This window comes from Bidens hawaiensis, unplaced genomic scaffold (assembly GCF_021521415.1).
Source record: "Bidens hawaiensis isolate Kalapana, Puna unplaced genomic scaffold, B.hawaiensis_p1.1 tig00043787_1, whole genome shotgun sequence".
In the NCBI taxonomy this organism is placed as follows: Eukaryota; Viridiplantae; Streptophyta; class Magnoliopsida; order Asterales; family Asteraceae; genus Bidens; species Bidens hawaiensis.
The window spans coordinates 52556-62697 of NW_027497771.1; positions in this window are offsets into that span (position 1 = coordinate 52556).

Consider the following 10142-nt stretch of genomic DNA (forward strand, 5'->3'; position numbering starts at 1 on the left):
GATCAATCGTTCAATCCATAACATACCAAACATAATTATAACTCAAATCATACCAAAATCCTAAATTCGTTATACATATTATATCATTTATAATTCACTCATAACATTATTTAATTAGGATTCTTGTCGGTAATTCTCGAGGAGTGTGATTATCGTTTCTTGTCGTGTTCATTCTCGTTGGGCTTATTCGATCAGGTGAGTTTGATCATTCCCCTTTTTTATACACTGTTTTCAAATGTTTTGGGGACATATGCGTACTTACTCATATTTTCTATTCTATATATACTCAAAATCGCAGACATAATTATTGTGTGAATATCAGTTGAATGCTATTTGCTAATTGCTACATGTCTAATTGTTTACTTGATAATGTTTCGGAGAGGTCCAACATATCCCCTTTTGTATAGGGTTCTCATTAGTATGATCATACGACCGTCTTAGTAACCGGAGCCCGATTCGCTTGGCAAAGGTAAACCGACAATCTAGTCATTGTAATCAATGCCTGATTCGCTTGGCAACGATTCATTGGCACACGACTATACTTGATTTTGGTTTGTTAAGGTTTGATTGATTATTACCACATAGATTGGTTTGCGCATTTATCATTTATCATTTATCAATTATCTATATATCTATATATATTATTATTATTATTGTTGTTTCAAAATTGGTGATCATCTCACTCAACATGTGTTGTTGATCAAACTCCATTTTCTACGCATATGTAGGTTGATTGAAGATTGAAGTTTGGACATTTAGAAATACCTTACGATTATAATGAAGACAAACTTGAATTTAAATGGTTGTACCTATTTATTTGAATTGTATCGTTGTATTTGATTATTGTGTGTGTTATTTGAACAAAATAATTAATTAGATATTGTCATTTATATTTATGATAGTATCTTCGAGCTGTGAGCAATCGGGTCATGCCCCGGCATTTCCGCCTTAGGTTGGGGTGTGACAATAAAGATGATAGTGTTGAACAAATAGGTTTTAGATTTTTTTTTATTCGGAAAGCCAAATGCTATATGGATCTTTATAAAAGAAAGTTCTCCGACTTGAATGTTTATGTAAACGTGACATGATTGTAAATAAGAACACAATTATTTAAAATGAAATTATACAATTTAAACACGAAATATTATTTAGGAAATTCCTTGTATCAATCTAGTTTGAAATCTTAAATAAAACCGGTATTTTGTAAAGGTGTTTAGAACATGACTGCCACATGAAGGTTAAAATAACAATAAGTAGGGCTAGATTTGAGAGAAACACACCTAGTGATTGAAACGGGATTCAAGAACAAAATGAACGAGCTTGATACATAAGAGTAAGATAAGCATCGAAAGATGAAATCATTTCTTACATAAATTATGTATGACTACTTAGCGATTATCACAATGACATACGGTGAGTCCTATTATCATGAAGAATGAAGAAATTCATTGATGGTTATAAATCGAAATGTTGTCTAAGGAATTAAAATTATTTTTTTTTAAATTAGGTGATTAGAGAATGTTGAAGTGATAACAATAACCACAAGGAATATGGAATACCAACAGTGCTAGGAATGTGTTTAAAGTATTGAAATCAGTGTAATGTCGTAAGCCGATGGAAACCATAAGGTTGTATTAAGGCAGTTCGCCACTTGGTAGAAAGATACTACAAAGGCAAAATGCATTCGAACTGTCAGGAATATTACAAAACTATGTTGAAGACGTTGGTAGTGATTGCCCGTGTTCGGAGAGTTTCAGTCGTTACAAAGCTACAGGGAAGTGTATACGAAACGCTTTACTTCAAAGGGAGAGACTCCATTTACGAGTGTCATGAGAAAATTTGTGTTGTAGTTTGTCCTATAGTGCGTTAACCACATAGTCAAGTTAATTTATTTATAGTAAGATCACTAGAAACTTTTCATAAACATCGGATGGAATGAGGTAATGGAATCACCAAGTGACTTATGCCATAACAGGGAGCACATGTGAAAATAACGAGGACATAGGTTATGAAAGAAAAATATTTTTATTGTTACTTCACATCGTAGTAGTGCGTCACGAATCGTTTTCAAAATCGATTTGGGTACAGAGGCCCAAAAGTCAAGAAATAATCTTAACAAAGTACTTGAGCACTTTGTTGCTGATGGTTTGGTTGGCTACGACAATAGAGTGATTTGTCAACATTTCAAGTAAACGAAGGTAGATCCACTTATTGTAGGGCGTCGCCACATTAACTCTAATGGGCGCTTGTTTTACTTGGAGAGCGATCTTGATTAACAAAATTATAAACTTGGAATAATTTGAACACCCGCTCGAGCTATAGTGTTCACTAGGATTCTCATGCATTGCACATTATGATTACGTGTGCACCCGTAATGATAATCTGCTCTACATGGTCACCCGAGTTTACTCCATAGTCGAGCCTACAATTAAGGCAACAGAAGCATCCATTTAGTTGCATTATCACATGCTAAAACTTCATCATGGACAGTAAAATAATTGTCAATAATAATGGCTGAAGTTGTGTGGGATAGAATGATCAGGAAGAGTTCATCTAGATGTGTCCTTAAGATTGGATGCTACACGAATTATTCAGTTTAAAAACCGTAAGAATAGCGTTCTAGTTGGAGTTTGTTAGCCTCGACGCTTCACGTAAGATTCAAATAGATATTGGCGCGAGGTTCTCTTGGGTGGTATACGACCAAAAGTATTTTAGGCGCACCATACGGTCATGTACCCGATTCGCCAACTATATACGGTAGTCTTGTGGGACGTTTCTCAATTTACATTAGCATTGTATCAATTTAGTACTCCCATTACTGGAGTTGCCGGTATTCATTCCTTAGAGGAACATTAAGGTTGTCGAGTCATTCCAACTCCTAGGCTGTTAGGAACACTATCTCAGGTCAACACTCGGGTGCGGGTCCCACTACATGCTGGCTCGAGAGGTTAGCGTAGTTTCCTAGACTAGTGTGCCATAACTCATGAAATGGCGGCGATCAGTGATGTTTATGGTGTCGAGAAACACGCAATGCAAGTGGATGATAAAGAGGAAATCCATGTGACAACAATATGCGTACAATGTAATATAGATTATGCAAATAGGTATACATGTAACGAAAACAGTTTTGTGAGTCACCAGTTATAGACTAGAACCTCTAGTTCGTTATAACCAATGGCTCTGATACCAATCTGTCACACCCCGCTAAAACGGAAACGCAGGTGCGTGACGTCATGTATACCGTGAGCATATGATTATTGCCAACATAAATGTATGAGGATACCAATAGTTTTAAAAGTGTTTACAAACCACAATTTGTTTCTAAGCAAAAGTAGTTAAACATCAAAATGGTATCCTAATTGTACAATGAGGTCCCATCTTTATGATTCCTTATGTGCGTTGTTAATTCCCTGAAAAACATACGTTTTAAAATGTCAACACAAAGGTTGGTGAGTTCACAGGTTTTGAGTTTCGATATGAAATCACGTTATTCGTAAATCATTTAATCTGTTCGTAAACAAGTATACGATAATCTGTTGAAACAAATACGATGATCCTCCGTAGACTAGCTAAATCTACGAATTAATATGATGAACCCTGAGCCTATAACCAAACCACGACTTATATCCTTTTGCCATGTTCAAATCTCACAGATGGAATATACGCACCCTATTTTGATGTAATATCGGAGGTTAGCGCGACTAACCTAACAGTAGGGGGAAATGTCAACGTCAATAGTACTATCCGTATATTCCTGTGGCTAGCTCTGTTAGCTAATGGTTATAGTATGCAAGCAAGGGACTTATAGCACTACATAGTTCAACTCATGTTCGCATAAGGATTGGTTGTTTTGTTTCTAATTATCGTATATAAAAGCAGTAGTGTATGTTTTCCACCCTGGATTTATAAAACAATAAAAAGGTAAAACAGTAAAAGGGGTTAGTGAAACTCACCTCATGAGTTCAGTGTTTGGTTCGCTAGCAATTTCAGTTTAGACCCGAGGTTCGCTGCCTTCACACGTCCTAAACGCGTAAGGTCAGTTAGATTCCATTATGGACTCGCAAGTTGGTTTACACTAGTTGCTTTCACCCAACTAGTAGTTTCATTAGCTCGTTCGTGCCGGTTGCTTTCACCGAACATTTCGTTTGTTTGTGTCGGTTGCTTTCACCAATTGAACGTTTCGTTTATTTGTATCGGTTGTTTTCACCAACCGAACGTTTCGTTTTCTTGTGTCGGTTGCTTTCACCAACCGAGCGTTTCGCCTGCTTGTGTCGGTTGCTTTCACCAACCGAGCGTTTCGCTTGTTTGTGTCAGTTTCATTTTAAATATAATTGGTTTATTTGGCCGAGTAATAAATAAATACATATTAGATATTTATTTATTAATAATGTTTTCTTTAAGTTACGATTAATGTTCTTAGTAAGCATAATATATTTATATTTTCGTTCATAATCTCCGAACCGAATTTATATATCATTTCGGTCATTTAAGTCGTACAAGTTATCATTTTCTTATCGTCTAATATACATTTTCCTATATATATATAGATGTAAAAATCAACGTTTTGAGACAAAGTGCCGTTGTTACAAATAACATTCATTAATTGTCGTTTTAAAACATAAAACTTAGTTTTATTAGGAATCAAATTTAAGCTTTATATACTTTTGTAGCATGTTTTGAACATGAAGCATTACAAAAATATATTTTTGTTTACTTGAAATTATGATGCACATTTTGCCTCTAAAATACGTTTATTTCTATCTTAAAAACCTATTCTTTTATTTCCAAAACATATTTTCTATTTATATGTCCAAGAAGTTACATTTTTTTAGCCTCAACTTTATATATTTTCCCAATCGTCTATATTTTACTAAAATCCATGACATATATGTTTATCAAGAATCGTGTTACAAACTAAGAAAACCCTATTTCTACACATTTAACTTTATATATCCAAATCTAAAATACTTCTATAAGTTGATTTTTCCATCTTTCAAATAAACTAACTTGGATATATATTTTAACGAAATTAAATCCATCTTTTTCACCTTTTCAACATGTAAACATCATCTTTTACCATATTCTTGTATATAATCATTTTTCACATGTTTTTAACTCATATTTTATAACCCTTTCAAATCTTAACCAAAACTCATATTTATTAGGTTTCAACATACGTATTAGCAATATTAAACATATTAACTTGTATTTTGATTCTTGGGTGTTAGAGCTAGCATAAACACGCTTTATATAAATATAAAGATAGGCAAAAGAGGTTTAGCTCACTTAGTTATAGGATTAAGGTTTAGAGAGAGATTAGATAGTCTTGAGCTCGTTTCTCCACGTGAAGCTCGTTTAAACTTTCGGAAGCCGTACACCATCTTGATTCTTGAAACACGGAATAATATGGGTTAGTAGAATGTTTGTGTGTTTAAACATATAATGAGAGAGAGACCGTAGTAGTGTGTTAGTGTATACCTCGAAGAGATAGAGAGAGAGATATTACGTGTGTATATATGTATACATGGAGAGATTTTAGAGAGAGAGAGATGGTGACGGTTGATGACAGTGGTTCCGGTGTGGTGGTTCGCGGTGGCTGCTGAAGGGTGGAGGTACTTGTTGGTGGCCTGACGGCTTGACGGTGATGCATTATTGCGGGGGTGTTACGGTCACGTTGCCGTGGAGTTACGGTGTAACGGAGATTGAGCGAGAGAGAGTTTGGTGGTTGTACGTTGGTGTCTCGTACGTGGTGGTGTAGGGTTGTAGCCGTGTAGGAGGGGAGGTGATTTACCGGTGGTGACAGAGGTGATTGTTGGTGGTGGCGAAGGTGGTTACTGCCGGTGGTGTAGATAGTGGTTAAGGGTGGCGAAGGTGGTGATTGTTGGTGGTGTGGTGCAAACCGTGAGGGAGATAGGGTGGAGAGATGTTTGTAAATCTAGAGAGTTTAGATTTGTTGGTGTGGCCAGCACAAAGATCCAACGAGAGATCAGTGAAGTATGTTTTGTGATATTATAGTTCACCAACTCAAGTTTTATTTTAATAACAAGGATGAGTATGGTTCACTCATTTATGTATTCAAATTGTGATGAAATGATTTTTCAAAGATTTGAAAGATAAGGATGTCTTGAACAATGATGGTAGGTATGATCAGGTAGATTTGTTTGACTAGGTAGAGGATTCTTACTAGAGATATTTTGGTACTTAATAGGACTATAACTAGCTTAGATCAACTGGTAAGAATACGACTAATATTAGGTAGTGGTTAGATGATATTCCAACATTCGTGACTCGTCGTTAAACGTATTCGTTCATTCATAACTCGATAACGTTTCGTAAAACTAATATCTCAAACTAAATAATAAATGTTTGTAAATCGTTTCGTGTTCATTATCGATAGTTATAAAATAAAATCATATAATTCAAACCTCCTGGTTCATTTAAATATGTGTATATACACACACACATACATACGTATATGATATTCGAGTTGTTTAAAAGTATCACTAGCGTACGTCTTCGTCGTTTAAATTCCAAGGTTTGAGAAATTTTCTATAATTACTTGGTTGAAATGTAGTGTGCATGTAAGGGCTAGCACTAAACAAAGTCTCATTAAACTTAACAAAATTTAATCTAAAAGGAATTAATGTTAAGAAATCATGCTTTGTGATTGTACGGAAAATGGCTTAAGTTACGGGTGTCACAATAGTCCCAACCTTTTAACAATTTTTAACTTACTATTTATTGTAAAAACATGATTATATAGCATCAACTATTCAAATATAAACAGTTGGTTTTTAAGACGAGAAATTCAACAATAAACAAGTGACTCATGCTACCAAAGTTAGGTCGACTATGCATGCATGCAATTGTAGCCAAGGCATAACCCATCAGAGCACGGTTACTCGTTGCATGTGAACACCCCATTCCCGGTTCTACAACAGTGGGCATGGCGGACCGTACACGACCGTTGCAGCCACCGGGAGAGTTCATGCCTACCCTTTGTTCTTGTCATTTAACCGGACCACTCAATAGTTAAAGTTTATGCACACCAAACACACGGTTTCTGGTAAAGAATGCAACAAATAAGAACGTACCGATATGGCGAAACCTAACAGGAGAATAACTAAGAAGTCGAGTTCAACCGTCACGGAACGAGCGACCAGATCGGGAAAGAGGTAGCGGTATAGTTTGAGAGGATAGCCAACAAATTCTTATATAGGAAGAAGTCGACGCCCTACCGATGGCCAAGAGGGAAGGTTGACTCGGCGATCTTGGCTTTCACGTCGGCCGTCGGCACAAGGAGGTACAAGATGAGTTTTTAGAACTCACATACAAGAGCTTTAAAAAGGTAGGTTAAATGAAAATATTTTACATAGAGGCCCCTAAAGTTCTCAAAATGAATGTCTTGTTCCCAAAGTTATTATATCAAGACTCACTTAATTACAATTCATACCATGTGGTTACTAGTTAACGGTTTCTCCATTGACTTACAAACTCCACAACATTTGGACACCCGAAAGTGGGGCGTTACAAGTCTACCGCCCTTGTAATAGGTTTCGGCCTCAAAACCTGTAGTATATATAAAAAAAGAATTGAGGATTAGGCTTCTCCTTTTGGTCAAGTATAGCGATGGATGCGCCGTTTTTTTATCAAACTTTCGCCAACTTCTATGCCATTTACTTTTGCTTTACAAAGAGTACCATAGTGGAAATATCATGCTAGAAGAACACCCCATTTATTTATTTATTTTTTTCTTTCTTTTTTTTTTCTAACGGAGTCAGACGATGTGGTACCTTAGAAATAAACATAGCTACTGACACCTCAATGCATAAGTTATGACTATAATCACATAGATGAGTCTTGGCATTAAATAACTACAGTCACCATAAATCGTAACCGAGATGCTATACGGATGTTTAAGTTGAATAAAATTTTTTTTTTTTAGCATACGATACTCACCTCGAAAGTGGATAACCATTCCATCTCAAGAATGATGACAAAAATCATCCTAGGTTCTAAGGAATAGTCTAACTAGAATTTATACTCGATAGTTCCACAGGACAATAACTAATAGCTTTATTTGTATACTAGAGTTACTGCACGCAATATATGCTTCAGAGGCAACGCCTAACTAATCCAACGTTTTGCACAAAGGCGGGATATGATAGCTATGAAATTCCTACTAACTTTGTAATCAACCCAAAGGAAAAGCAGGAATACCATTAATCGAAAATGTACCTGACATGTTTTGAGATGATAATGAAGATATTGACTTAGAACATGTTTGTTAGCACATTTTTATGTGTTTTACATTTATATAAATTTCAAATGTATGTTTTACATTTTTACAGTTTTACCCTTTAGGCCTGTAAATTGTTTTATGTGCTTGCGTGTTTAATTCATTTTGGTTATAGCATTATCTAATTATCTCAACATGGAAAAACTTTAATAGAAATCCAAGTTTGCCTTCTTACGTAGTAGAAGAAACGTTGTGAGGTGAAAGGAAACCAAACTTAAACACGGTGCTTTTAAAACTTCAATCCAGCTCTGAACATAGCTCATGTTGGTCCAAAACAATATAACTATGGATATAAATTCTTAATGATTATAACAAATTCACAACAATAAATTAGATAAAAATCCAATAAAATATATTCATAATAATAAACATAACACACAATTAATTAAATAATATAAAATTAAATATTCAAAATAATATTAAAAAAACCTAAATAAACCCGCATAACACGCGGGCTAAAAGCTAGTATTTATATATATATATATATATATATATATATTTAGATTTTAATTTTATTTATTGTAAGAAAGTTAATAATTAATATACTTGAAGTTTGATGATAAAATAGTTTCACAAATAAATGATATGTTATAATCCAGTTTAAAAGCTATCTAGGTTTGGTGATACCCATTACCCGTTTATTTTCTTTATTATAAAATTGCTTCTTAATTATAAATAATATCTTTTTTTAAATAAAATAGGATATTAATTTTTAGTATATCCCTATTTTATAGGATTTTCATATCAAATATTTGATGAGATTAATTTTTAATATAATGAGATGTTACAACCCGTTTAAGAGGTATATGGGTTTAGTGAGACCTATACCCATGAATTCGGGTCAAATGCATGAGAAGCCTTTATTTACAAATAAAGAAATCTGATGGTTTAAGAGAATGGTTGTTTTACATTTTTCGTTTTTTAATATTTATTTTTTAGATTTTAATTTTCTTTATTATAAGAAAGTTAATAATATACTTAGTATTCGATAATGAAAGGGTTTCATAAATAAATGATATGTTATAACCCGTTTAAAAGCTATCTGGATTTGGTGACCCATGAACCGCTTATGTTTTTTACTATAAAATTGTTTATTAATTATAAATAATATCCTTTTCTTTTTAAATTGGATATTAAATTTTAATATATCCCTATTTTATAAGATTTTCATATCAAATAATTGGTAAAATTATTTTTTAATTTAATGAGATGGTATAACCCATTTAAAAGCTATCTGGTTTTGGTAAGACCCATACCCATGAATTTGGGTTAAATCAATGACAGGCTTCCATTTAAACATCTAGCAATCTGGTGGCTTCCATAAAAGGAGGAGCGACCACATCGCGACACGTAGGATTTTAGGGGTTTCATTTATATATATTATAGATAGATAGATAAATCCTCATAAACTTAGCAAATAAGCATTGTCGCTTTTGATGCATACGAACAACTGAACAATTAGATGGTGAGGATGGATTATGAAGGATTAATCTTGATAACGGTTTAAAGTTTAAAGAATTTTAGTTTGAGTTGGTTTAGTTTATTAATTAGGAATAAGATTGGTTATTTTTATTTATTTTGTTTATTGGATTTTAATAATCCCCATTGACTGGTATTGGTCGATAATAATCCCTATTCATTTTATCACCACTGGCGGTCCCAAATTTAAAAAAGTTGGCCCCCAATGGTCCCACGTTTAAAATGAATTAACAGCGTCATACTTTTTTCCGAATTTCAAACTAATGTTTTAGGGTTTTTGATCGGAAAGAGGATACGGGTCGATTGATGTAAAACTTCGTTTGAAACGGTGCTCCAAAACGACGAAACAACGCTTCAATTCGGA